Below are 6088 nucleotides of genomic sequence, written 5' to 3' on the forward strand. Positions count from 1 at the left end.
TTCTAGTTTCATTCCATGTAGTCAGAAATGATATTTGATGTGATTTTAGTCTTCTTAAATTTGTTGAAATATATTTTGTGACCTAATAAAAATACAGGATATATTCCATCTCAAACACTATAGTTTTCACCTCCAAAAGTTTGATTGGAGTTTTTTGGTTCTATGTTTTTACTTAACACCTTCATTCTTTCCTTTAACATCTTGACCATATAGAATATAGATAACTTTTTAATGTTCTTGCCTACTAAGCCTCTTATTTGTGTTATTTCTGGCTGTCTTTCAATTGATTCATTTTTCTCTTTATTATGGTTCATATTTTTCTGCTCATTTGCATTTCTGATAATTTTCAATTTATTTTTATATCATGTATTTTACTTTTTCATGTGCTGGATATTATTATTTTCTAAAAATATTTGGGTTTTGTTCTGGGACATGGCTAAGCTACTGAGAGACAGTATGCCCTCTTGGGCCTTGCTTTTAATAAACTTTAAAAAATATTTTTTATTGGAGTAGATTTACAATTTTGTGTTGTTTTTAGGTATACAGCAAAGCGAATCTGTTACACATATGCATATATCCACCCTTTTTTAGATTTTTTTCCCGTATAGGTCATTACAGATTACTGAGTAGAGTTCCTGTGCTATACAGTAGGTTCTTGTTTTTTAGTCCTGATATTTAGACAAAATCATGTCCAACTCTTTGTGACCCCATAGATTGCAGTATGCCAGGCTTCCCTGTCCTTCACTGTCTCCTGGAGTTGGCTAAAACTCAGGTCCATTGCACTTCTCTTGTAGCTCAGTCAGTAAAGAATTTGCCTGCAGTGCAAGAGACCTGGGTTCGATCCCTGGGTTGGGAAGATCCCCTGGAGAAGGAAATGGCAACCCACTCCAGTATCCTTGCCTGGAAAATCTCATGGACAGAGGAACCTGGTGGATTGCAGTCCATGGGGTCGCAAAGAGGCAGGCACGACTGAGCGACTAACACACAACACAACACACAGGTCCATTGAGTCAGTGATGCCATCCAGCCATCTCATCTTCTGCTGTCTGCTTCTCCTCCTGCACTCAAAGGTTCTTATTAGTTACCTATTTTATATATAGAATGTGTATATGTCAGTTTCAGTCTCCCAATTTGTCCCACCCCACCCCAGCCCCTGGTGACCATACATTTGTTTTCTGCATCTGAGACTTTACTGCTGTTTTTTAAAATATTCTTTTCCCATGTGGGCCATTATAGTGCATAAGTAGAGTTCCCTGAGGTTTATGGCAGGTTATTGTTAATTATCTATTTTATGTACAGTAGTGTGTGTATGTCAGTCCCAGCCTCACAGTCTATCCCTCCCCCACCGATCCCCTAGATAACCTAAGTTTGTTTTCTGCACCTGTGACTCTATTTCTGTTTTGTAAATAAGTTGATTTTGTACCATTTTTTAGATTCTAAATATAAGTGATATCATATGATATTTGCCTTTCTTTGTCTCTGACTTACTTTGTCTGACTTACTTTCTTTGTCTGACTTACTCTAGATCCATCCATGTTGCTGCAAATAGCATTATCTCAGTCTTTTTATGGCTAAGTAATACTCCACCATGTTTGTGTATATGTGTGTGTGTGTGTATGTGTGTGTATACACATACACCACATTTTCTTTATCTACTCCTCTGTTTCTGTTGATGGACATTTAGATTTCTTCCATGTCTTGGCTATTGTAAATAGTGCTGCAGTGAACAAAGGAGTGCATGTATCTTTTCAAATTATGGTTTTCTCCAAATACATGGCCAGGAGTGGGACTGCTGGATCATACAGTAATTCTATATTTAGTTTTTTTTAAGGTACCTCCATACTGTTCTCCATAATGATTGTACCACTTCAGCTTCCCACCAGTAGTGTAGGAAAATTTCCTTTTCTCCATACCCTCTCCAGCATTGTTTGTAGATTTTTTAATGATGGAAATTCTGAAACATGTGAGGTGATACCTCACTGTGGTTTTAATTTGCATTTCTCTTATAATTAGTGATGTTGAATATCTTTTCATGTGTTTTTTGGCTATCTGTATTCTTATTTGGAGAAATATCTATCTAGATCTTCTGCACATGTTTTGATTTTTTTTTTCTTATATTGAGTTGCATTCAGTTCAGTTCAGTCGCTCAGTCGTGTCTGACTCTTTGTGACCCCAGGGACTGCAGTATGCCAGGCTTCCCTGTCCATCACCAACTCCTGAGCTTACTCAAACTCATGTCCATCGAATCAGTGATGCCATCCAAACATCTCATCCTCTGTCATCTGCTTCTCCTCTTGCCTTCAATCTTTCCCAGCACCAGGGACTTTTCCAAAGAGTCCATTTTTCGCATCAGGTGGCCAAAGTATTGGAGTTTCAGCTTCAGCATCAGTCCTTCCAATGAATATTCAGGACTGATATCCTTTAGGATGGACTGGTTGGATCTCCTTGCAGTCCAAGGGACTCTCAAGAGTCTTCTCCAACACCACAATTCAAAAGCATGAATTCTTCAGCACTCAGCTTTCTTTATATTCCAAATCTTAAATCCATACATGACTACTGGAAAAATCATAGCTTTGACTAGAAGGACATTTGTTGGCAAATAATGTCTCTGCTTTTTAATGTGCTATCTGGATTGGTCACTGCTTTTCTTCCAAGGAACAAGTATCTTTTAATTTCATGGCTGCAGTCACCATCTGCAGTGATTTTGGAGCCCAAACAAAGTCTCCTACTGTTTCCATTGTTTCCCCATCTGTTTGCCATGAAGTGATGGGACCAGATGCCATGTTCTTAGTTTTCTGAATGTTGAGCTTTAAGCCAACTTTTTCACTCACCTCTTTCATCAAGAGGCTCTTCAGTTCTTATTTGCTTTCTGCCATGAGAGTGGTATCATCTGCATATCTGAAGTTATTGATATTTCTCCCTGCAGTCTAATTCCAGCTTGTGCTTCATTCTGGCATTTCGCATGATGTACCCTGCATACAAGTTAAAGAAGCAGGGTGACGATATGCAGCCTTGACGTACTCCTTTCCTGATTTGCAACTAGTCTGTTGTTCCTTGTCCAGTTCTAACTGTTGCTTCTTGACCTGCATACAGATTTCTCAGGAAGCAGGTCAGGTGGTCTGGTATTCCCATCTCTTATAGGAATTTTCCACAGTTTGTTGTGATCCCACAAAGGCTTTGGCGTAGTCAATAAAACAGAAGTAGATATTTTTCTGGAACTCTCTTGCTTTTTGATTGTCCAATGGATTTTGGCAATTTGATCTCTGGTTCCTCTGCCTTTTCTAAGTCCAGCTTGAACATCTGAAAGTTAATGGTTCGCATACTGTTGAAGCCTGGCTTAGAGAATGTGAGATTAGTGCAACTGTACAGTAGTTGGAGCATTCTTTGGCATTGCCTTTGTTTGGGATTGGAATGAAAACTGACCTTTTCCAATCCTGTGGCTACTGCCTAGGTTTCTAAATTTGCTGGCATATCGAATGCAGCACTTTCACGGCATCATCTTTCAGGATTTGGAATGCCATCACCTCCACTAGCTTTGCATTAGCTGTTTGTGTATTTTGGAGATCAGTCCCTTGTTGGTTGCTTCATTTGCAAATACTTTCTCAAATTCTGTGGGTTAGGCATGGGTCTTTTCATTTTATTTATGGTCTCCTTTGCTGTGCAAAAGTTTAACTAGGTCCCATTTGCTTATTTTTGTTTTTATCCTCATTACACTAAGAGGTGGATCAAAAAGATCTTGCTGTGATTTATGTCAGAGTGTTCTGATTATGTTTTCCTTTATGAGTTTTATGCTGTCTGGCCTTATGTTTAGGTGTTTAATCCATTATTATTTTTTATAATGTTAGGGAGTATTCTAATTTCATTTTCTTACATAGTCTGAGAAGATAAATGGGGGGTTTAACTTTTTAATGTGGGTGAGGTTTTCAGTCAGTTGGCTATAAAGAAAGACTGGGAAACTTGAAGCTACCTTTGCATAGCAGGCTCTTTGTTTTAAATCAGATTTTAGGATTATTTATGATTGCTTAGCATTTGATATACTTGGAGGAAGAGTTAAAGTCACCATGCATAAGACTAACTTTAATTGGAGGTTCCCAACTGCCAAACACTGAGCAAGAATAAGAGAATACTCTTAGAATAAAAATTAAAGAGGTTGGGCAATTGGTCAAATGAGAAATGCACAATGGTTATCACACTTAAACAGCCTCCTGATACAGAGATACGGTGATTTAATGGTTAAGGGTGAAACAGTGGTCTCTGTGTAAAAGATTAAAATGCTAGTATGAGTGATCATTGATTTAAATGTTTCATTGAAATCAAATTCTCCAGCATCTGCCTACTATGGTTTATATTGTATCTTATTTACTTTTGTTATAGAAGGTTTCATTCTGCGCCATGAGATTTCTCATCTGTCTGCAGCAACCACAGTCAAGTTGCCGTTTCTTGAAATTAAAACAACTTTTGTTTTGAAAACCACAAAAACTAAGCTGTATAATTTGAGAAACTTATGTAAGTTCTGAGATTTTCAGAATTCTTTACATAAGAATCATAAAATTGCAGATGTAAGAATATATAATAAGATTTAGGGAATTTTAATTTTAATAACATAGACTAAAGCACTCTTGTCTATAATTTAATAGGGGAAATTGTCCTGGGATTATAAACTATGAAATTATAGCTTCAGAGGCTTCTCAATGACAACTAACACCAAGATTAAATAAGAGCTTTGGAATTAAACATCACAGCATCATTGTATTGAGGTTATATCTTTGTAAATAATAGCTATATAACTAAATCAGTGTATTATGAAATTTCTACCACTAGAAGTTAAGGAGAAAAGTTTAGGTGTAAGATGAATCAGTGATTTAAGATTGTAGACTAAAGAAATTAGTGGCAATTTTTTTTAAGCTGATAAAACTAGTTGTACTATGTAATGAAATGCTTAATCTTCATGCAGAGATGTTTACATGGACTGTAAAATTTTATCATAACTAAAGTTCTAAATAATCTCCGTGAGGATAGGGACTTTATAAGTCTTGTCCACACAGGTAAACTCAACACCCAGCCTAGCACCTGGCACATAGCAAGTGTATGCTGCTGCTAAGTCGCTTCAGTCGTGTCCGACTCTGTGCGACCCCATAGACGGCGGCCCACCAGGCTCCGCCGTCCCTGGGATTCTCCAGGCAAGAACACTGGAGTGGGTTGCCATTTCCTTCTCCAATGCGTGAAAGTGAAAAGTGAAAGTGAAGTCGCTCAGTCATAGAGTTCCTTTTATTTCGATTTAAAGTTGGAGCTGCCATTCCTCACTTAGACACAAGAGGGCATGATTGAACCTGATATAGAAGAGGATGTGCTGATACTCTTGAGAAGTGGGTTTTGTTTTTTCCAGTTGTTCTCTATGGCATAGCAGGTCACTCTGGTTTTCATGGTGACTCAGATGGTAAAGAATTTGCCTACAATGCAGGAAACCTGGGTTCAATCCCTGGGTCAGGAAGATACTCTCGAGAAGGGAATGGCAACCCACTCCAGTATTCTTACTTGAGAATTCTGTGGAGAGAGGAGTCAGGTGGCGCTTCAGTCCATGGGGTCACAAAGAATCAGACATGACTGAGTGACTCACACACACACACACACAGAGGCGGATCTTCTATAGCATAGCAAGCTTTCACGATGGCTCAGCTGGTAATAATCCACCTGCAATGCAGGAGACACAGAAGACATGGGCTCAATCCCTGGGATACCCTGGAGGAGGGAATGGCAACTGGATCCAATATTCTTGACTGAAAAATCCCATGGACAGAGAAGCCTGATGGGCTGCAGTCCAAGGGGTTGCAAAGAGTCCAGCACAATTGGACTGACTAAGTATGAGCATGAGCGACATAGAGAAAGGAGTATTAAAAAGCTGAACTTTACTGAAATTTAAATTTACCACAATATAAACCTTAATAGCCACTTTCATTCATAATGTTTGAGATATACTGGAGAACCGAAAAAGCAAAAAGCAAAATAGAATGATGTAAAATTTTAGGATTTTTTAAATATAGCAACATTTCCTCACAAACATGGCCTATGTCTCAGATCACTGCCATAG

Source organism: Ovis aries, chromosome 6 (genome assembly GCF_016772045.2).
Source record: "Ovis aries strain OAR_USU_Benz2616 breed Rambouillet chromosome 6, ARS-UI_Ramb_v3.0, whole genome shotgun sequence".
NCBI classification, from domain to species: Eukaryota; Metazoa; Chordata; class Mammalia; order Artiodactyla; family Bovidae; genus Ovis; species Ovis aries.